Source organism: Callithrix jacchus, chromosome 16 (assembly GCF_049354715.1).
Source record: "Callithrix jacchus isolate 240 chromosome 16, calJac240_pri, whole genome shotgun sequence".
Taxonomy (NCBI): domain Eukaryota; kingdom Metazoa; phylum Chordata; class Mammalia; order Primates; family Cebidae; genus Callithrix; species Callithrix jacchus.
In genome coordinates this window covers 37,524,446-37,548,895 of record NC_133517.1, presented here as the reverse complement: position 1 = coordinate 37,548,895, position 24,450 = coordinate 37,524,446, and the positions used below count along the sequence as shown (strand labels likewise).

At 37.3% G+C, this 24,450-nt stretch overlaps 1 protein-coding gene across 4 annotated transcripts in view; it reads right to left on the bottom strand.

Moving 5' to 3' along the window:
• LOC108588667 (uncharacterized) overlaps window positions 1-24,450 on the bottom strand; it is a 708,321-nt gene that overhangs the window by 553,925 nt on the left and 129,946 nt on the right. For all 4 annotated transcript variants that reach the window (XR_013527909.1, XM_078352723.1, XM_078352724.1 and 1 more), the window contains one exon: window positions 22,320-22,410. The gene's annotated coding sequence lies outside the window, so the exon portion shown is untranslated. The remainder of the gene's footprint in view (window positions 1-22,319; window positions 22,411-24,450) is intronic.

Sequence of the window (24,450 nt, the reverse complement as noted above, 5' to 3'; positions counted from 1 at the left end):
GCTACTCCATACTTCCATGAATTCAAATTTCTTAGTGTTGAACAAAGTTTGTGAAGAGATAATAATTTAGCTAAAACCTACAAATAAAATCGAAACAAAGCTAATGCTGCTAAGCAAAGCATTCTTTTGAAAAATGTAGTATTATTTTATTATCCTGGTAATATGCCATCACCATAGAAAATTAGACAACACAGCTTAGCAAAAAAAAAAAAAATCCAAAAAATAGTCTCATATACTCATTGTCCAGACATAATCACTAGTAACATGTTGATACATATTCCACGCTTTTTTATACACTTTAAAACTTTTTTTAACAAAATGGGATCAGATCATGCATACTGTTTTATTTTTTTCTTCATAATGAACACCTTTTTCTTCAAAAATTATGCAAGTAACATTTTTAAAGTCTGTGTAATATGCCCATCTATGTATATATCCTATTTTGCTTATTTTAACATTCCCCAAAGTATCTTATGTAAAACACTAGTTTCACAGAATACAGTTTACATATATTAAGAGGACTATAGCATGCTGCATCTCCTACATGGCTTCATGGAGCTCTTTTTTAAGGATCTGTCAAAAGTAATGTTCCTCGGAACACTTTTTGGGGAACATTTTCTGTGGTGAATTCAAGCACTGCTCTAAGTCAATACTAAGAACATTGCACTGTTATTAGGGAAGGCAGTTGTCAATGGAAGAAATGATGAGTTCACAAGTTCTTGCCTCAGTGTGGAGAAGTGGAGGCCATGACCCATCTTTACCCTGGCAAAAGAACCTCCTGCAGCCCAAGTTTCTCCAGGGGAGATAACACGTAAGAATTTGAGACCAAAGGTTTTTCTTTTCTTTTTTTTTGAGACAAGAGTCTCACTCTGCTGCCCAGGCAGAGTGCAGTAGTGCAATCTTGGCTCACTGAAAACTCCACCTCCCGGGTTCTAGCAATTTTCCTGCCTCAGCCTCTGGAGTATCTGGGATTATAGGCACATACCTCCACACCTGGCTAACTTTTTGTATTTTAGTAGAGAGTTTAGTCTCAAACTCCTGAGCTCAGGCAATCCACCCACCTCGGCCTCTCAAAGTGCTAGAATTACAGGCGTGAGCCACTGCACCAGTGAGATTTTTCAAGTAAGAAAAGGTAATTTCACCTAATCTTGTCTGTATTCAAATAATCCTCAGAAACTTGATGGAGATATCTTCAGCACTGACACATTGATAAGTTAGGCAAGTAAAGCCCTGGCTACCTCTCTCTGGAGAAATAACTAACTAACCTCTTCCCTGAATTCCAGTGCTGCAAAAGGTAGCAGGAGGAAGAGAATAGAGGAGAACTATTTTCTCCCTCTTTAGAGCCAACTAACATCCAGTGTAGATCAAACAGAACACAGGACAAATGTGTGTAGGGAAAATGGCAGCCTCACAATGTGATCCTCCAACAGAAACTGCCCTTCTTGTGAGCAAAATCCCATGTGCAGGGCAAATCTCCTGAATTAGAGAGGGTCTCCATCTCTACCTATAGTAGACATCTAGAATTAAAAATAAGAGAGATTCGGGGAACCATCCAATATGGCCAATCGCTAACATCTTGAGATTGCAGCTCCCTGCGAAAGCTCAGACAACAAGAGGAAGCCACAATTTCAGACAAATTTTGGTTGCTCACAGAGCAGAAGAATCCCAGTGGAGGAGCTCCATCGGTCGCCAGCGCAACTCTTGTGGCTGGCGCAGCAGTTTCGTAGGCACCTCAGCACAGCAGCTCTAGGTGCAGAGTAAACAAGTCCGGTTCCCCTTCTGACCGAGGTTTGGAGGAGCCACATGGGTCACCAGCGCGACTCTTGTGGCTGGTGCAGCGGTTGTGCCTGCACCTCAGCATGGCAGCTCTTGGTGCAGAGTAAACGAGACTGGTTCCCCTTCTGACCGAGGTTTGGAGCTCCAGGAAGGCAGAGTAGCCTATTACGAACTCAAGAAGAAAGCCAGACTGGAGATTCCTGGGCAGAAAAGCACCATCAGTCTTAACGCTGCTGTTTTGGCCGGTGCCATGGGTTGCTCATATTTCGGCCCTAGGAATTAACAACTTGGACATCCACTCAGAGACCTAATTTGAAAGTTGGTAATTACAAAGACGACAGGTGAATAAATTTACACTGATGGGAAGAAACCAGCGTAAAAAGGCTGAGAATACTCAAAATCAGAACGCCTCTCCCTCTAAAGAGGATCACAGTTCCTCATCAACAAGGGAACAAGACTTGATCGAGAATGAGCACATCCCATTAACAGAATCAGGCTTCAGAAGATGGATAATAAGAAACTTCTGTGAGATAAAAGAACATGTTGCAGCTCTCAGCGAAACATGTAAAGAAACTAAGAACTTTGAAAAAAGGTTTGATGAAATCCTAATGAGAATAGACAATGTAGAGAGGAATATAAGTGAATTAGTGGAACTGAAGAATACAATGCAGGAACTCTGAGAAGTATGCACAGATTTAAACACTCGAATTGTTGAAGCAGAAGAAAGGATATCAGAGGTAGAAATCCAACTTAATGAAATAAAACAAGAAGACAAGATTAGAGAAAAAAGGATAAAAAGGAATGAGCAAAGTCTCCAAGAAATGTGGGACTATGTGAAAAGACCAAATTTACATTTGATAGGTGTACCTGAATGCAACGGAGAGAATGAATCCAAGCTGGAAAATATTCTTCAGGATATTATTCAGAAAAATTTTCCTAAACTACCATAGCAGGACAATATTCAACCCCAGGTAATACAGAGAACACCACAAAGATATTCCTCAAGAAGAGCAACCCCAAGGCACATAATCGTTAGATTCACCAGGGTTGAAACGAAGGAGAAATTACTAAGGACAGCCAGAAAGAAAGATCAGGTTAATTACAAAGGGAAGCCTATCAGACTTACAGCAGATCTCTCAGCAGAAACCCTACAAGCCAGCAGAGAGTGGGGGCCAATATTCAACATCCTTAAAGAACAGAACTTTCAGCCCAGAATTTCATATCCAGCCAAACTAAGCTTCACAACTGAAGGAAAAATAAAATCTTTTATGAACAAGCAAGTACTCAGAGATTTTATTACCACCAGACCTGCTTTACAAGAGCTCCTGAAAGAAGCATTACACATAGCAAGAAACAACCAGTATGAGCCTTTCTAAAAATATATCAAAAAGTAAAGAGCATCCACATAAAGAAGAATTTACATCACCGAATGGATAAAACAGCCAGTTAACGTCAAATGGCAGTAACCCTAAATTTAAATCGACTAAATCCCCCAATCAAAAGATACAGCCAAAACCCAATGGCATGTTACATCCAGACCCATTTCACTTGCAAGGATACACAAAGACTCAAAACAAAGGGATGGAGAAAGATTTACCAACCAAATGGAGAGCAAAAATAAATAAATAAATAAAAAGCAGGAGTTGCAATTCTCATATCTGATAAAATAGATCTTAAAGCCACAAAGATATAGTGGTAAAAGGATCAATGCAACAAGAAGAGCTAATGATCCTAACACCCAGATACATAAGACCTATAAAAAGACTTAGACTCAACGAGACAGAAAATTAATAAGGATATCAAGGACTCGAACTCAGATCCGGAACAAGTAAACTTAATAAATATTTATAGAGCTCTCCACTTTAAATACACAAAATATACATTCTTGTCAATACCACATCACACCTACTCATAGGTTTAAATGAAACATTGATTGGCCATTATTAGTACCCATTTTTTTTTAGAATAAAGCAACATTTCCCTTCTCTCTCCCTCTTTTTCTTCCTCTTTCTTCCTCTCCTTCACTCCTTTTTTTTCTTTCCTTCTCTCAAAAAAAGAAAAAAAAGAAATCAACTTGTAGATCTCTAGATCCAGGTCAGCAATGTCTCTCTCATTGCTCGATTTCCTTCCTTCCCTTCTCTCCCTCCCTTCCTCCTTTCCTCCCTTCCTGCCTTCCTCCCTTCCTCCCTTTCTAAAAAAAAAAAAAAGAGAGAGAGAGAGAGATTCATTGTGAAATTCAGAGAAAGTTCACTTGGGACCCCAATGCTAAGAGTTAAGACGTGAATCTTATGATGGCAGCATCTCAAATGAAGCAGGCAAAAATCAGTCCTTGTAATAATTCACTTCTGGGGCCCAAACAGGCTGGCCTTAGAGTAGAAAGAGTTCATATACAAAGGTTTCTGGTTTTAGTTCATTTCAAGTATTTTTCAGATATACAGGTTTTTTTTTACCCTATCCTTTTCCCTCCCTTTTTGTTGTCTGTGGAAGTCAAGGCTGAAAAACTTGCATATGAATTTTCGAGAAAAGAGAATCTTAGGCAGAGGCACTGGAAAAAAAATACTGACAAAGTAGAATAGATTACCCAAGACCAATGGAAAGCAGAAGTTTTCAAAGGGTAAGATTTCCAAAGAGAATCTATGACATAAAGGATTTCTGTGAACCCCTGACCAACACCCACAGCAAAGCAATAAGTAAGCTCTGAGATCCTGAAAGAACTTTAAAACTACAGACAAAATTCAAGGCCAGTTTTAATCATTTAGTGCTGTGCTCAGCCAAACTAAAGCCATAATCTTTAATAGCTTTAAATTCTGATTCTGTTCAGAATCGTCGTACCAGGAACTTGGAGTCAAAGGATAAATAGAAAGCCAAAGCAAGAAACTCTACATACATGATATACGCAGAAGAAAAAAAAAACAAATACTAATAGCTAACACGTATTGAGTACTTACTATGTGCGTGGCACTATTCTATTTGCTTTGCAGGTAGGAGTTATTACCATGCCCATTTGCAGGTGAGGAAACTGATACATGGAGAGGTAAAGTAAATTGCCCTCTGCTATATTGCTACCAAGCGACAGAGCAGCAATTCCCAGCCAGGTTTCCCAGCTCCACACTCTGAAGAAGAGAGCTTTAGAAAAGACTTGGGAACTGGGGGTACCACCTCTTCATGTCTCTACTTTGCAAGAAAATAGAGATGTTTCAAGAACATTTATAACAGATAAAATAGGACAGACAGTACACAATATCCTGCCCCTCTCACCCTATTCCCAGGTAGAGTGAGCTCTGTAAAGGCTACCCTGTGACCCACAGTGCTAGGGAGCAGCCATCTCTAACAGCAGAGTAGAAATTTCAGAGGCTCTTTGATGGAAGATCTGCCCTGCTTGTTGGATCATTTCCTGTGGTGGCTACTCTTAGGATGACCAACCTGTCTTGGTTTGTCTGGGAATGAAAGTCCTGGGCAATCGAAGATATTTAATTGCCTTAAATCTTATAACATCATTATGGCATAAGACATCTACCTAATTTTGTCTTCCTCTTAGAAATCAGGATGGAGCTCAGGGAAAAGCAAACAAATCTGGGAAAAGAATTTCTTTTCTTCACAGGTTAGAATGTCAGACCCATCCTGCCCAAGTGTGGTCATATAGGAACTATCCAGTGGCAGTATATACTGACAGAGGACATGGATCTTTATGTATTTCATGAGTTCAAGTGTCTAAGAATGAGAGAGGATAGTGAAGATCTTACCACAGTCCAAAAGACTCATGCTGAATGAATGTCTCCTAGAAAATGAAACAGGTCTGACAGTTACACACATAAACCTGTCATTTCAATGTTTGTTTGTGAAGGAAATTTGTCCATGACATAATGAACAGAGAGTCCAAGGACAATTCACTAACCCTGTGTACTGGTAACACCATATGTAAATAAATTCCTTGCTATTTCAAGAAAGAGTAATCAGAACACACAGCAAAAACAGTTTAGTAAAAATGCTGCAAAACATGGGAAAAGTAACACTGAGAACTGATAAATCTTTGGATGATACAACTCTGAGAATTTATATATAGTCAGCAAACTGTACACTTTAAATGGGTAAGTTGTAGAGTATTAGATTATATCTCAATAAACTTAAAAAAATATATTAAGAGAAAAAAAAACCTAGCCTCTAAAACACCCCAAAAAACTTTAAAGCTTATTTAAATGTAATAACAGAAGGATAAGAAAAAAGTACCAAAGAAAAAGAACAAGAACAAGAATTAATAAACTTCATGAAGTTACAAAATGAACTAAGTAATTCTAAGGAAAACTAGAGAGTGGAAATAATAAAGATAAAAGCCATCATCAGTCTATTAGAAAACAGATACCAGAGTTTGTAAATAAAGTTTAGTTTCTGATTATTGACCATTTCCTCTATTACTACATAACACACCAAAAAAAGCTAAATTCATTTTTCACCAAATTGGGATAAAGGTACATTTGGGATGATCTATTTATTATACAGCCTACATCATAGCATAAATAACTTGGTGTATGAGTGGGGTCAGGGCCACCACAAAACCACATGCAGACATTTTTTTTTAATATTTTTTAAGAGATACAGTCTTGCTTTGTTGCCCAGGCTGGAGTGCAGTGCTTCAATCATAGCTCTTTGAAGCCTCAAATTTCTAGGCTAAAGGGATCCTCCTATTGCAGCTTCCTGAGTATCTGGCACAACAGGTGTGTGCCACCACATCTAGCTAATTAAAAAGAAAAAAAATCTTTTGTAGAGGCAGGGTCTCACCATGTTGCCTAGGCTGGTCTAGAACTCTTGGCCTCAAGTGATCCTCTTGCCTTGACCTCCCAAAGTTCTGAGAATATAAGTGTGAGCTACTGCATCTGGCCAGACATTTTATATAGCAACAGAAATTAGATATTATGGAAAGTCTCTGTGACTACAATTTGAATTAAGACATAGTGGACACAAGAAAACAACAAGTTCTCTAAAAACACGTGCCGAAATAGAAATAATGAAAGCAGACTCTCCAAATAGTAGGCCGTGATGTGCAATTAACTTGCTTCTCATGTGGATAATTCTATGTAGCACGCTCCAGAGTATCAGGATTTATTTATCTGTGCCCCAGACATTAGAATGAAAAATATGGCACATAAACACTTTTATTTCAAAGCCAGAAATGTTAAAGACCAAAATTAATTACTATACTTATAAAAAATTATTATTACACTCATGTAATTTTTTAAAATTAAAAAATAACTTCACTTCCTATTGATATTAATTATTTTCTCTGGTAATAAAGCATCCAGTATTCATTATAGCATCCGGTAATAAAGCCAACTGATAAATAAATCCAAGAGCTGATTATTTCAAGTCAAGAAAAAGATTATACTCTTACCAAGCTAGTCATTTAAAAGACCAAAAAAGAAGAGTTAGAAAGAGGATACAATTAAAATGTGGAAGAGATTTACATTACTTTTAAAGCCTAGGTAAAAATGTTAAATTTGAGCTAATAAGTTTGAAGATCTAGAACTTTAACATGTACCACAATAACCTACAGAGCTTATTAAAACAAGAGTTTCTGACTCAGTAGACGTGTAGTGGTACACACACACACAATAAATCTCATTTCTAACAAGTTCCCAGGGATGCTGATGTTGCTGGTCTGGAAATACTCTTTGAGAATCAGAGATAAGTAAATTGGAGCTATTTCTGTGAAAATATGAATAACTAAATGACTCAAGAAGTTTTAAAAAATCTGAAGAACATAAAACGTTATTGAGGAATTACTTTTTAAAGTGCTTTTTAAGGTAGAGAATTTGTCTGTTGAATTTTTATAAAATTATTAAGAAACAGATAGTCTCCATGTCAGGACAACTATGCCTGAGCATTAAAAATTATGGAAAATTATTCAGTCCACTTGGAAGCTAGTATAACCCTAAATGCAAAGCCTGTAAAAGCAAAAATAAAATAAAATAAAATAAAAACAAAAACGATAAGCCTGTGGTTGTTCAAGTATTATATAGTCATACAACCTTGTTGTTGACGTAATCTTATGTGAGAGGCTAATTGTTAAAGCAGATAAAAGCAGACATTCTCAGCAAAGTGACTTCTCAGCTCTAGATGATGGCAAAAAAAAAAAAATGGTTAGTCACTTCTTTAATCCAAACTCACACCGGAACATGGGTGTTATATGGACTACAGCATGAAAAGGTCCACAGTATAATAGGAAAAGTCTATTTAAATTCCAAAAGGGAATTATGTACTGCATTCTGATTTTGCTAATGAAGAAGGTTAAAATCAATATTATGGCATTTATTTTTCATGAGAGTAATTAGAAGAGGCAATAGACTATCAGGAGAGGTGACTGAAATAGGCAATATGTATAAATTTTAAAACGAGTACACAAGTATACTGAATACCCTGGGGAGACATGCTGAGTCATTAGCATTTTCTGCCAAGCATCATGACGATGGACAAAGCATAAGGGAAGTATTTTTCATCTTATGTATCAATGCATTAGGGAAAAATTTAGAAATATTATTTTCCCAGCAGAGGTGAAAAGTGAATATGGACCAATACACACTAAAAGTCAATCTTCATCATTACTTAAAAAGAATTCTTAATAGAAAGGTAGTTTTTCAGGACTTTCAGATGATTAAGGGAGTTCTACATCTGGCAGCAAAAGGACAGTAACTACTATCATGAGAAATGGTATAAAAGTATAAAACTCATTGAAATAGTAGATGCACAAATGAGTCAAACCTGATCACCACAGAATACCACCAAATCATACAGATAAACAATAAGAGAAAAACAAAGAAACAGAAAATATACAAAACAACCAGAAGCATAATATTTTAAATGGCAGGAGAAAGTCCTCACCTGTCAATAAAAACCTTGAATGTAAATGGATTAAATTCCCCAACTAAAAAATACAGACTGACTAAAAGGATCTTTAAAAAATGACCAAATAATATACTGCCTTCAAGAAACTCACTTCACCTATAAAGATAGAAATAATACAGAAAGTAAAAGGATGCAAAAAAAAATATTCTACACAATCATAACCCAAAAGTGAGCAGAAATAGCTGTAATTACATTAGATAAAATAGACTTTAAGTCAAAAATATAAATACAAAGAAAAGTATTCTATAATGACAGAGATTACTCAGCAAGAGGATGTAACAATTGTAAATATCTATACACTCAACACCAGAGCATGAAGATATGCAAAGCAAATATCATTAGATATAAAGGGAGAGATAAACCCCAATACAATTATAGTTGAAGACCTCAACTCTGCTCTCAGCTTTAGACAGATCACCTAGACAGAAAGTCAACAAAGAAACATTGGATTAAAACTGTGCTATACACCAAAAGGACCTAACAGACATTTATAGAACATTTTATTCAACAGCTGCAGAATGCGCAATCTTCTCATTCTTCGGGATTGACCATATGTTAGTCTACAAAACAAGTCTCAACAAATTTTTTTAAATTGAAAACATATCAGGTATAATTTCTGACCACAATGGAATAAAACTACAAATAAAAACAAGGGAAACTTTGAAAACAAAGTACAAACACAGAAATTAAGCAACATGCTCCTGAATGACCAATGGGTCAATGAGAAATTTAATAAGAAAATACTTTAAAATTTTCAAAATAAATGGAAACAGAAACACAATATATCAAAACCTACATAACCAACCAAAAGCAGTACTAAGAGAAAAAATTTATAAGCACCTACATCAAAAACATAGAAATATTTCAAATAAACAACTTAATGCACATCAAGGAATGGGAAGAACAAAAACAAACCAAATCCAAGATTAGTAGAAAAAAAAACAATAAAAATCAGAGCATAAATAAATGAAATGAAGACTAAAAAAATTACAAAGAATCAACAAAACAAACAGTTGGTTTTTGGAAAAGGTAAACAAAATTAACAAGCCACTAGGTACACCACTAAATATGGAAAGAGAAAAAGACCTATATAAATCAAATGAAAAATAAGTAAAAAAAAAAAAAAACATTACAACTGATAGTGCAGAAATACAAAGGATTCTTAGAGACTCTTATGAACAAATATTTACTAACAAATTGAAAAACCAGAGGAAATGAATAAATTTCTAGACACATACAAACTACCAAGATTGAATTAGAAAGATTAGAAAATATAAACAAAAAAAGTGGATAATGAAACTTAAAACGTGATTAAAAGTCTCCCAACAAAAGGCCATAATTGGATAGTTTTAATGCTAAATTCTCCCAAACTTTTAAAGAAAAGTTTATAATACTAATTCTAATTTTTCTTGAACTGTTCCAAAGTGTTGAAATAAGGGAAATTCTTCCAAATTCATTCTACAAGTCTAGCATTACCCTGTTACCAAAACCAAGCAAGGACACAACAAACTACTACAAGCTAATATCCCTGATGAATATAGATGCAAAAATCTTCCAGAAAATACTAGCACACAAAATCCAACAGCACATGAAGATCAAACGAGATTTATCTCAGGGATGCAAGAATGTTTCAACATATGCAAATTAATAAACATGACATATTCCATAAACAGAATAAAGAACAGAAATTATATGATCACATCAATAGAAAATTCATTTCATAAAACTCAGCATCCTTTCACTGTTAAAAACTCCCAATAAATTATGTATGGAAGGAATGTATGTTAATACAATAAAGACTGCATGTGAAAAACTCACAGCTAGTAGCATACTGAACAAGAAAAAGTTGAAAGCCTTTCCATTAAGAACTTGAATAAGACAAGCTTGCTCAGTTTCAGCCCAGTTATTCAACACAGTAGTGGAAGTCCTACACAGAGCAAGTAGTCCAGAGAAAGAAACAAAGAGCATCATAATTGGAAAGAAAGATATCAAATTCTCCCAGTTTGCAGATGGCATAATCTTATATATAGAAAAACCTAGACTCCACCCAAAACCTCTTAGAACTGATAAACCAATTCTACAAAGTTGCAAGATACAAATTAACATACATAAATCAGTAGCATTTCTATACACCAATAACAGTATAGCTGAAAAAGAAATCAAGAAATCAATCTTGAGGAGATCCAAGATGGCTCTTTTAGGAGCAGCTCAGGATTGCAGCTCCCAGTGAAAGCCCAGAGGCTGAGTGGATGCTGCATTTCCAGGCAGATCTTTATTGCCCATGGACCAGGAGATTCCTAGGCAGAGGAGCCCTACGGGTCACCAGTGCGGCTGTTTTAGCTGGCATGGCTGTTTTGCCAGTGCCGTGGCGCAGCGGCTCTTCATACAAAATACACTTGTCTGGTTGCCCTTTTAAGGCTGGCCAGGAGATTTCCGGGCAGAGCTGTTGTTTCAGCCGGCGCAGTGGGTCGCTGCACGGGAAATCACACAGATCCCGGCACCCTTTCAGCAGGTGACTGGAACACCTAGGAGAGAGTCAACCGTTCAACTTAAAAAAAAAGGCTCTGAGGCAGGGAGCCAGGTGATCAGGCTTAGCAGGTCCAACCTCCACAAAAAACCAACAAAAAAAAGACAGCAATTGGAAACGCATGGGGTTGAGAGTTTCATGGCAAGCACAGCTGAACCCAGGACAGTGCAGCTCGGTGGGGGAGGAACATCCACCATTTCCGAGGCACTCCACCCCAGGGAGGTAGTCCGCCATTGCTGAGGCAGCTTGCTGTTGCCGAGGCAACCCTCCATAACACAGAGAGTCCGCCGTTACAGAGGCAGGCTACCATTGCTGAGGCAGTTCTAACCACACCCATATAAACAGGACTACAGGGAAGCTCAATGGCACAAGGGCAGGGATCAGCAAAGCCTCTGCAGGCAGACAGTGACTAGATTGCCTCCTTGCTGGGCAGGGCAGCCCTAAAAAAAAAAAAAAAGGGAGGAGCACAACAGACACTCATAAATAAAGCCCTAACTACCCGGGACAGAGCACGTGTGGGAAAAAATGCAGTTTATGAGTTCTGCTGCAGCAGACTTAAACTTACCTGCCTAGCTCTGAAAGAACAATGGAGCTCACAGCTCAACACTTGAGCTCCTATAAAGAACAGACTGTCTCCTCAAGCAGCCCCCTGACCCCTGTACATCCAAAGAATCACCTCACAAAAGACTGATCAGACTGACATTTGGAGGGCATCATTCTGGAACAAAGATAGCAGAAGAAGAAACTGCTAGCAACCCTTACTGTTCTGGAGCTGCTGCAGGTGATCCCCAGGCAAGCAGGGCCTGCAGTGGACCTCAGCAGTCCTACAGCAGAGGGGCCAGACTGTCAGAAGGAAAACTAAGAAACAGAAATAACTTCATCATCAACAACCTGGACGTCCACTCAGAGACCCTATCTGAAAATCAGCAACTACACAGATGACAGGTGGATAAATCCACAGAGATGGGAAAAAACCAGCACAAAAAGGAGAAAAACACCCAAAACCAGAACACCTCTCCTCCTACAAGGGATCACAACAACTCACCAGCAAGGGAACAAAGCTGGATGGAGAATGAGTTTGATAAAATGACAGAATCAGAATTCAGAAGGTGGGTAATGAGAAACTTCCGTGAGCTAAAAGAACATGTTCTAAATCAATGCAAAGAAACTAAGAACCTTAAAAAAAGATTTGAGGAAATGATAACAAGAATGAACAACTTAGAGAGGAATATGAGTGAATTGATGAAGCTAAAAAACACAACATGAGAACTTCACGAAGCATGCAAAAGTTTCAAAGCCGAATTGACCAAGCAGAAGAAAGGATATCAGGGGTCGAAGATCAACTCAATAAAATAAAACAAGAAGGTAAGATTAGATAAAAAAGCACAAAAAGGAATGAACAAAGTCTCCAAGAAATGTTGGACTATTTGAAGAGACCTAATCAATATTTGATAGGTGTACCTGAATGTGATGAAAAGAATGAATCCAAGCTGGTAAATACTCTTCAGGATATTATCCAGGAAAATTTCCCCAACCTAGCAAGGCTGGCCAATATTTAAGTCCAGGAAATAGAGAGAACACCACAAAGATATTCCCCAAGAAGAGCAAACCCAAGACACATAATCCTCAGATTCATTAGGGTTAAAATGAAGAAGAAAATGCTAAGGGCAACCAGAGAGAAAGGTCAGGTTACCCACAAAGGAAAGCCCATCAGACTCACAGCAGATTTCTCAGCAGAAACCCAACAAGCCAGAGAGAGTGGGGGCAAATATTCAACATTCTTAAAGAAAATAACTTTCAACTCAGAATTTCATATAAAGCCAAACTGAGCTTCATAAGTGAAGGAAAAATAAAATCCTTTGCAAACAAGCAAGTACTCAGAAATTTTGTCACCACCAGGCCTGCTTTACAGGAGCTCCTGAAAGAGGCACTACATATAGAAAGGAACAACTAGCACCAGCCACTCCAAAAACATACCAAATGGTAAAAAGCATCAACAAAATGAAGAATCTGCATCAACTAATGGGCAAAACAGCCAGCTAGCATCAAAATAGCAGGATCAAATTCACACATGACAATATTAACCCTAAATGTAAACGGGCTAAATGCACCAATCATAAGACACAGACTGGCAAGTTGGATAAAAACCCAAAATCCATCAGTGTACTGTATCCAGGAAACCTATCTCACGTGCAAGGATACACAAAGGTTCAAAATAAAGGAATGGAGGAAGATTTACCAAGCAAATGGAGAACAAAAAAAAGCAGGAGTTGCAATTCTCATCTCTGATAAAATAGACTTTAAAGCAACAAAGACCAAAACAGACAAAAAAGGACATTACATAATGGTAAAAGGATCGATAAATCAAGAAGAGTTAGTGATCCTAAATATATACGGATCCAATACAGGAGCACCCAGATACATAAGGCAAGTTCTTAATGACTTACAAAGAGACTTAGACTCCCACACAATAATAGTGGGAGACTTTAACACTCCACTGTCAATATTGGACAGATCAACCAGACAGAAAATCAACAAGGATATCCACGACCTGAACTCAGACCTGGAACAAGCAAACCTGATAGACATTTACAGAACTATCCACCCCAAATCCACAGAATATACATTCTTCTCAGCACCACATCACACCTACTCTAAAACTGACCATATAATTGGAAGTAAATCGCTCCTCAGCAAATGCAAAACAATGGAAATTATAACAAACAGTCTCTAAGACCACAGTGCAATCAAGTTAGAACTCAGAATACAGAAACTAACTCAGAACCACACAGCTTCATGGAAACTAAACAACTGGCTCTTGAATGTTGACTGGATAAACAATGAAATGAAGGCAGAAATAAAGAACTTCATCGAAACCTAATAGAAGTTCTTCAAAACCATGGAAAATGAAGACACAACATACCAGAATCTCTGGGACACATTTAAAGCAGTCTCTAGAGGAAAATAAATAGCAATAAGCACCCACATGAGAAGAGTGGAGAGATCCAAAATTGATACCATATCGTCAAAATTGAAAGAGCTAGAGGAGCAAGACCAAAAAAACTCAAAACCTAGCAGAAGACAAGAAATAACTAAGATCAGAGCAGAATTGAAGGAGATAGAGACACAAAAAACCCTTCAAAAAAATCAATAAATCCAGGAGCTGCTTTTTTGAAAAGATCAACAAAATAGACCATTAGCCAGATTAATTAAAAAAGAGAGAGAGAATAACCAAATAGATGCAATAAAAAATGATAAAGGGGAAATCACCACAGATTCCACAGAAATTCAAACCATCATCAGAGAATATTACAAACAACTCTATGCAAATAGACTAGCAAACCTGGAAGAAATGGATAAATTCCTGGACACTTGCATCCTCCCAAGCCTAAACCAGGAAGAAGTCAAAACCATTAATAGAGCAATAACAAGAGCTGAAGTTGAGGCAGCAATTAAGACACTACCACACACAAAAAAACCTGGGTCCAGATGGGTTCACAGCCAAATTCTACCAGACACACAAAGAGGAACTGTTACCATACCTCCTGAAACTATTCCAATTAATCCAAAAATAGGGAATCCTTCCCAAATCACTTTGTGAGACCAAAATCATTCTGATACCAAACCCGGCAGAGACTCAACAAGAAAAGAAAACTTCAGACCAATATCCATGATGAACATAGATGCAAAAATCTTCTATAAAATACTGGCAAGCCAATTGCAACAGCACATCAAAAAGCTTATCCACCATGATGAAGTAGGCTTCATCCCAGGAATGCAAGGCTGGTTCAACATATGCAAGTCTATAAACGTAATTCACCACATAAACAGAACCAAAAACAAAAACCACATGATTATCTCAATTGATGCAGACAAGGCCTTTGACAAAATTCAACAGCCCTTTATGCTAAAAACCCTCAATAAACTCGGTATAGATGGAACGTATCTCAAAATAATAAAAGCTATTTATGACAAACCAACAGCCAATATCATACTGAATGGGAAAAGACTTGAAGCATTCCCTTTGACATCTGGCACTAGACAAGGATGCCCTCTCTCACAACTCCTATTCAATATAGTAATGGAAGTTCTAGCCAGAGCAATCAGGCAAGAAAAAGACATAAATGTTATTCAAATGGGAAAAGAGGAAGCCAAATTGTCTCTATTTTCAGATGACATGATAGTATATCTAGAAGACCCCATCATCTCAGACCAAAAACTCCTGAAACTGAGAAGCAACTTCAACAAAGTCTCAGGACACAAAATCAATGTGCAAAAATCACAAGCATTCTTATACACCAATAATAGACTTAAAGAGAGCCAAATCAAGAATGAACTGCCATTCACAATTGCTACAAAGAGAATAAAATACCTAGGAACATAACTAACAAGGAATGTAAAAGACCTCTTCAAGGAGAACTGCAAACCACTGCTCAATGAAATAAGAGAGGACACAAACAGATGGAGAAACATTCTATGTTCATGGTTAGGAAAAATCAATATTATGAAAATGTCCATACTGCCCAAAGTAATTTACAGATTCAATGCTATCCCCATCAAGCTTCCAATGACCTTCTTCACAGAACTGGAAAAACTACCTTAAACTTCATATGGAACCAAAAGAGAGCCCGCTGAGCCAAGTCAGTTCTAAGTAAAAAGAACACAGCGGGAGTCATCACACTACCAGACTTCAAACTATTCTATAAGGCCACAGTAATCAAAACAGCATGGTACTGGTACCAAAACAGAGATATAGACCAATGGAACAGAACAGAGGCATCAGAGGCAACATAACTACAACCATACAATCTTTGATAAACCTGACAAAAACAAGCAATGGGGAAAGGATTCCCTGTTTAATAAATGGTGTTGGGAAAACTGGCTAGCCATGTGCAGAAAGCAGAAACTGGACCCCTTCCTGACACCTTACACTAAAATTAACTCCAGATGGATTAAAGACTTAAACATAAGACCTAACACCATAAAAAACCCGAGAAGAAAATCTAGGCAAAACTATCCAGGACATAGGAGTAGGCAAGGACATCATGACCAAAACACCAAAAGCATTGGCAACAAAAGCCAAAATAGACAAATGGGACCTAATTAAACTCCACAGCTTCTGCATGGCAAATGAAACAGTCACTAGAGTGAATCGGCAACCAACAGAATGGGAAAAAAATTTTGCAGTTTACCCATCTGACAAAGGGCTGATATCCAGAATTTACAAAGAACTCAAACAGATTTACAGGAAAAAAACAAACCAGCCCATTCAAAAGTGGGCAAAGGATATGAACAGACACTTTACAAAAGAAGACATGCATGAGGCCAACAAACATGAAAAAATGCTCATCATCACTGGTCATTAGAGAGATGCAAATCAAAACTACATTGAGATACCATCTCACGCCAATTAGAATGACGATCATTAAAAAATTGGGAGACAGATGCTGGAGAGGATGTGGTGAAATAGGAACACTTTTACACTGCTGGTGGGCATGTAAATTAGTTCAACCATTATGGAAGACAGAATGGGGATTCCTCAAGGACCTAGAAAAAGAAATTCCATTTGACCCAGCAATCCCATTACTGGGTATATATCCAAAGGATTATAAATCATTCTACTATAAGGACACATGCACACGAATGTTCATTGCAGCACTGTTTACAATAGCAAAGACCTGGAATCAACCCACATGCCCATAAATGATAGATTGGACAGGGAAAATGTGGCACATATACACCATGGAATATTAAGCAGCAATCAAAAACGATGAGTTCATGTCCTTTGCAAGGACATGGATAAATCTGGAGAACATCATACTCATCAAACTGACACAAGAAGAGAAAATCAAATACTGCATGTTCTCACTCATAGGTGGGTGTTGAACAATGAGAACACACGGACACAGAGAGGAGACCACTACACACTGGGGTCTGTTGAGGGGAATAGGGGAGGGACAGCAGGGGTTAGGGAGTCGGGGAGAGATAGCAAGGGGAGAAATTCCAGATATAGGTGAAGGGGAGGAAGGCTGCAAATCACAATGCCACATGTATACCTATGCAACTATCTTGCATGTTCTTCACATGTACCCCAAAACCTTAAATGCAAAAAAAAAAAATTAAAAAAAAGAGATCAATCTCACTTACAATAGTTACTTTAAAAAGAAACAAAGTACCTAGAAATAAATTTAACCATGGAGGTCAAATATCTCTGTAATGAAAACTATAAAACACTGATGAAAGAAATTGAAAAGGATACAAAGAAATAGAAAAACATCCCATGTTCATGGATCAGAGGAATTAATATTGTTAAAATGTCTGTGAAACCCAAAGCAATTTAAGATTCAATGTAATCTCTATCAAAATATCAGTGTCATTCCTTATGTAAATAAAAAAACAACCCTAAAATGTATATGGTACCATGAAAGACTCTGAATAGCCTAAGCAATACTGATCCAAATGAACAAAGTTGGAGGCATTACACTACCTGACCTCGAAATAATGCTGCAAACTATAGTAACCAAAACAGGACAGGGCACTGGCATAAAAATGGATGCATAGACCAATGAAACAGACCAGAACACCTAGAAATAACTGCATGTATTTATAGCCAATTGATTTTTTACAAAACTGCCAAGAACATACATTGGGGAAAGGACAGGCTCTTCAAAAATGGTGCTGGAAAATTGGATATCCATATGCAGAAGAATGAAATTAGACCTCTATTTCTCACTGTTTCCAAAATAAAAATCAACTCAAAATGGATTCAAATGTAAGATCCAAATTCTAAATGTAATATCCAAAACTCTAACACTAGTAGATTAAAATGTAGGAGACATGCTTCAGGACTTTGGTCTCGGCAAAGATTCTGTGGAGGAGACCTCAAAATCACAAGCAACAAAACCAAAAATAGGCAAATGGGATTTTATCAAACTTAAAAACTTCTGCACAGCAAAGGAAATAATTACTAATAGAGTGAAAAGACAACCTATATGATGGGAAAAAATTATCTTCAAACTATTTCTCCAACAAGAAAATAATATCCAGAATATACAAGGAATTTAAAGAAGTCAACAGCAAAAAATAATAATAACCCAATTGAAACATGAGCAAATCCCAAAAATATATACAAATATAATGCATTAATTTAAAAAAGCATTTCAGGAAAACAGTGGGTAAATTATGTGAGTAGATATTTATCAAAAAAGACATATGAATAGCAGAAAAGTACATTTTCAAAATGCTCAGTATCACTAATCATCAGGGAAATGCAAACCAGAAACACAAGGAGTTATCATTTCACCCATTAGAATGGCTACTATTAAAAAGACAAAAACTAACAAAATGCCAGCAAACCACATCCAACAGCACATCAAAAAGATTAGACATCATGACCAAGTGAGGAGAAAGAGGACCTCTATGCACTGTTTGTGGAAATATAAATTTGTGTACCCATTAGGAAAAAAGTATAGAGCTTCCTCAAAAAACTAAAAACCTGAACTACCATATGATCTAGAAAACCCACTATTGGACTTATATTTGAAGTGAAGGAAATCAGTATGTTGAGGGGATAGCTGCACTCCTGTATTTAAACCAGCACTCCCACAATAGTTAAGATATGGAATCAATCTAAATATCCATCAACAGGTGAATGAAGAAAGAAAATATGATAGATATACACAATAAAATACTATTCAGCCATAAGAAAGAAGGAAATCCTAATATTGTCAGCAACATGGATACATCTGGAGGACATTGTGTTAAATTAAATAAGCCGGGCACAAAAAAAATAATTACCACAAGTTCTAAGTCTGTGGAAGCTAATAAAGTTGATCTCATAGAAGTAGAGAGTAAAATAGTAGTTACCAGAGACTGGACAAGGTAAAGGAGAGAGGGGATAAAGAAAGGCTGATTAAAAGATACAAGATTAGCTGGGCACAGTGGCTGCCGCCTGTAGCCCAGTACTTTGGGAGGCCAATGTGGGCAGATCACAAGATCAGGACATTGAGACCATCTGGGTAATATGGTGAAACCCCGTCTCTACTAAAAATACAAAAATTAGCTGGATGTGGTGGTGCATGCCTGTAATCCCAGCTGTTCGGGAGGCTGAGGCAGGAGAATTGCTCAAATTAGGGAGTCAGAGGTTGCAGTGAGCGGAGAACGTACCACTGCACTCCTGCCTGGTGACATGCTGAGACTCTGTCTCAAAAAAAAAAAAAAATTACAGCTAGATAGGAGAAATAATTTCCAATAGTCTATTGCACTGCAGGGTGACTATAGTTAACAATAATTTATTGCATTATTTCCAAAAGCTAAAAGAGAGGATTTTGAGTATTCCCAACACAAAGAAATGATAAATATTCAAAGTGATGACTATCATAAATACCATGATTTGATTATTACTCATTGTAAACATGTAATAGAATATCATACTGTCCTCCATAAATATGTACAATTATTATGTGTCAATCAGAAAGCAATACTTAAAAAATAACTAGGTGAATGCATGCGTACTGACTACTTACTAAAAATTGTCTTATTGGCCAAATGCAACTGTTACTAAAATTGCATTCCAGCTTGTTATTATTTTAAACAAAATTTTAAATGTAGATAAAATATGTCACAGCAAAAGCTATAAAGCTGCAATAAATCATCCTGAAAGCACAATTCATAAAAATTTGCTTACATGAGCACTATGTTAGTAATTTAGCTGTGGATCTTCTTGACAGGTAGACACTATTGAGTGCATGGTTCTAAAAATAAAAATAAAGACTTACTCTGACACTCACCAAGTCTGCTTAGTATTAAACACAAGAGCGTGATGCCCTAGCAGTACAGTTGTCACAAGGAAACCAACCACAGTTGATCCTTAAACAGCAGAGATTTGAACTGTATGAATCCAGTTATATGCAAATGTTTTTTCAATAAGTACAGTTGGCTCTCCACACCACACTCAAACAAAAACCAGATTGAAAATATAGTATTCTCAGGATGCAAATATCTATATAAGAAAAGCTGACTTTTTCTATCCTCAGATGTTTCAGGACCAACTCTAAGATTTGATTATGCATTGATTTTAGTACGCACAGGTGAACCTGGAACCAATACCTGCAAATAAGGAGAGACAATTGTACATTGATGCCTATTAACATAAATTTTATCCTCTTACCTTAGAACTTACAGAGGATAAAATTGTGTTAAGTTATAACATAATCATGAGCCATGAGAAAAAAATGGTCCTCACTGAACAGATGATATTACATCCTAGGGAAAATTAGTAACAAAAAAATTGCTGAGTATGCAGGGTATACCATATGTATACCCTACAGTCACAAAACAAAAGTTTTCAAAACTTTAAATTCAAGACTTAGTTCTTCCATTTACTATTGTGTGACATTGTGAGAGTCCCTTCATCACTCTTGTCTTCCATTTCTTCATCTGTTATCTTGCAGCATTTAATTACAATTTGCAATTATTCAATTTATTATGGTTTTGTCCATCTACCTTAGTAGAATATAAACCACATCATGATAGGATCTTGCCTGTATCAGTCACTAGAGTATCCCTATCACCTAACACAGGGCTTGGCTTATTGTAGAGGCTCATTAAAGACATTGGAAAAATGGCTTAAATTTTATAAATAAACTCTTTTAACTCATAAGATTATCCTAACAAAACAAGATCATTTGGTGCCAGCTCTTTTGTAAACTGTAAACTATTGCAAAATAAATGTCATTATTAACCAAACATTTCAATCAAGTCTTCCTGAATTTACAAAAAGCAAAATAAAGACTTACTAGCTCTGCACTGTAACTAGTAACACTGCCAATGAGTCACTTGACTTCTGAAGACTACAGCTGTACATCTTAAAGTGGAGCCAGCCTACCTCCTCCTGATATGAGTATAAAATAATGTATGTGTAGAAGGCTGCATAATGATCCTGATCCCAATGTTCTAATCCCTGGAACCTGTGAATTTTACCTTAAATGGCAAAAGGGACTTTTGAGATTTGACTAAGTTAAGGATCTTGAAACAGGGAACTTACCCTGGATTATTCAGATGCACTCAGTGTGATCACAAGTTTCCCTTTAAGAAGAGGCATCTGAGTCAGAAAAGGCAATTCGATGATGGAAGCAAAATTGGAGTGATGCACGTTGAAGATGTAGGAAGCCAAGGAATACAGGCAGCCAGTAGTAGCTAAAAAAGTCTGGGAAATGAATTTCTACCTTCAGAGCTTCCAAAAGGAACCAGCCTTTTGACACCTTGACTTTAGCCCAGTGACACTGACTTTAGAACTGTCAGAGAATAAATCTGTGTTAAGTTATTAAGTTTATGGTAGAAATTGCAATAAGCCTAATACAGTGAGTCACGCTGGTTTAGCTGTGAAACAGTAGTATACTAGAATAATGTGTAGTGTTTTTTGTCTGAGGGAAAAGTATAAAGGGATCTCCTTCAAACAGATCAAAGTTCAAAGGAGCAAGGCACCAGCAATTGAACTATATAATACTATCCTAAAAAGACTGATTGCTTAGTACCTTGATATTGCTAGAAGATTGCATCAGGGAAAAATATTAATCCCCACCTCTCTGACAAGAACATTTTAGAATTATAATTAAGGCCTCCGTGTGTTGTAGTACTTTTCTGTATATTGACTCATTTAATTCTTGCAACATCCCCATGTGGTTAGTATCAGTGTTCCCATTTTTTTATATAGGAAAGCCGTAGTTTAGTGGAATCAAGTAACTTGCCCAAGGTGAAGCACATGTCTAAGTGAAGGAGCAGAGGCTTTTGATTTTTTTGTCTTTTTGGTGGTAATTTGGCAATAAAATCATGACCTTTCCTTACAGATCAAGCTGAGAGCAATAACAATAAAGTGTTTCGTCCTGCCTCCTGCTATCTCACTGATTGCCTGGGGACTGATTTCTCATGTGCTCTATCTCTATAGTACCTATGAAGAACAAAATGAAATAGAACTTCTGCCTAAAGTTACACAGTTTTACTCCAAAGTGTCTGAGATTGTATATTTCTCTATCCACATTAACTTGCCAGACATTTAATTACATTGAGAGTGCTTTACTCTGTTCCACGGTTAAAGTTTAAAAGAGGAATAAAAACTTACCAGAAAATGAATTCATTCTTTCAGGACTTTGCTGGGGACTGGCTGGATTGAACAAACTTTGGTACATTTTATCCTTTCTTGGTCTTTCCACCTAAAAAATAGATATATGTGTAAAGATAGTGTTCACTTGCAGCTTATCTTGCAACTCTATGGAGATAAGTCTCCACAGGCTCCTAGAACCATGGATCTTCCCATGGTCAAGATAAGGATGAAATCTTGACCATGGGATTAATAATGCTTTTTATTAATAATGCTTTTTCAAGTCTGAGATTAATAATGCTCTTTAAAGTCCAAGAGGTCCCTAAGAATACCAGCTTGTCTATGCTGTTTACTGAAACTAATACTGTACAGACTAATACTGTAGACTTGGTTCACTGGGTTACACAGCCTCATTTTTGCTACATAACATTCCTCAGTAAATTTCTCCTTGGTTTTACATATCTTAGTGGATTGTAATCCAGAGACTAAATGTGTCCTATGCAACATCGTTGAAAGCTGCAAACGAATGTCTGAAATCTTCCTAATATTTTCCTGTGCTTTCTTTCTCTTTCTGCTATTTTGTGGTCTTTGTCTTTACTAAAACCTTTTGAAAGTACGCTTTGTGGAGTCCTGTGAGTTTTTCCAGTTATACATTCCCTATTTAATTGCTGCAATATCTATTGTGGTCCACTATAATAAAGCTGAGCCAAGCAATGGATTTTATCACTTTTAAGAAAGTGATAGTGAAGAAGGAATTTGAAGTATGCCCAGGATTTGAAACTTGCTCCCCAGTTCTAGAACTTCAAAGTCATTTTTCCTTATTTATTGTTCATTATTAAATATTTAATGAGCACTTACTTATGTGCAAACCCATACCAACAATCCAAAGATGTATTTTTCTTTTCCTTTTCTCTACAAAGTTCTCCTCTACCTCAAAAAAATGCACCATATTGCATCATTTTGATTAATCTCACATTTGAATCCTTCCCTAGAAACAAATGGTAGATGATATTTAACCTAGTGAATTTTGATCTATTCAAAAAAGTAGATGTATTAAATTTTGGTATTTCAAGCTCCTCCACTTTGTGTTCTGTATCTTAAATAAAGGAAGAGATATACGACTGAGAAATGAGTCAAGCTTCCATTATCTCCTAAAAATTATATTCTCTAAAAATGTGTTGCCTTTCAACTGCTTCAAGCAGTATTAAGCTATTCACTAACATCCAAAAATGATGATTAAATCTTGCTAACACCTATACAGTAACTCTATATCTCACTGTTCTTTAAAATGTGAAAACTTGAAGAGTGATGACAGGAAGATGGCTGACTAGAGATGCCTTGCATTTGTGCCCTCTTCCCCAAGAAAGGACCAAGGCAATTAATAATTAGCTAAGATTTGACTGGAGTGTCAACGGGAGAGCCCTGGAGTACAGCTGAAGAGTGAAGATGCACCTTTAGTGATTAGAACTCCAGGAAAGCAGCATGGAGATACCTGGCCTCTACAGCTCTGTCTCCCTGCCCTGATCAGACCTGCCCAGAGTGAGGTGAGACTTCCCACTGTGGGGAAAAGGTAAGCAGAAGATCCCCATCGACCCCCACTGCCATCCACAAACACCTACAGTCCTTACAACTGGAGAATCCCATAGTCCTCGCAAGCCCTGAGCCCAGTTTAGAGAATTGCCAGGAATTCATGCAGCTACACTATCCCTGGATAAAGACCAAAAGGTACACACTCCTCACCCCCACACACTCCTTCTGAGCCAAGCTGCTGAAGCATGGCATCATCTTGAGATAAGGGCCACATCTGATGGGTCAGTGGGCCAGTATCCAATGCACTTCTCCAGAAGTGGGTTCCATGTTCATTTCACCAAGCCCACACAAGTAACTGAATATCACAACCCCCACCACACTGAACCTGGGCCCATGATCCAGGATCAGCTATGACTCTAGTCTTGCACTGCAGGAAAACCAACTCCCACCGCCATACTTCCAGCGAGAGGAACAGTCTGTCAGTTTCACCCAGGGAGAGCCTCCCTTGAGCTCGCTGCTCTGTTCCAGACCAGCAGAGTGGCTATGCACCCTTGCTCAGGACCTGAGAAACAGCCCTAAAGGGCCCTTCCCGTTGTAGACATGCCCGGTCTGCCCAAGGCCT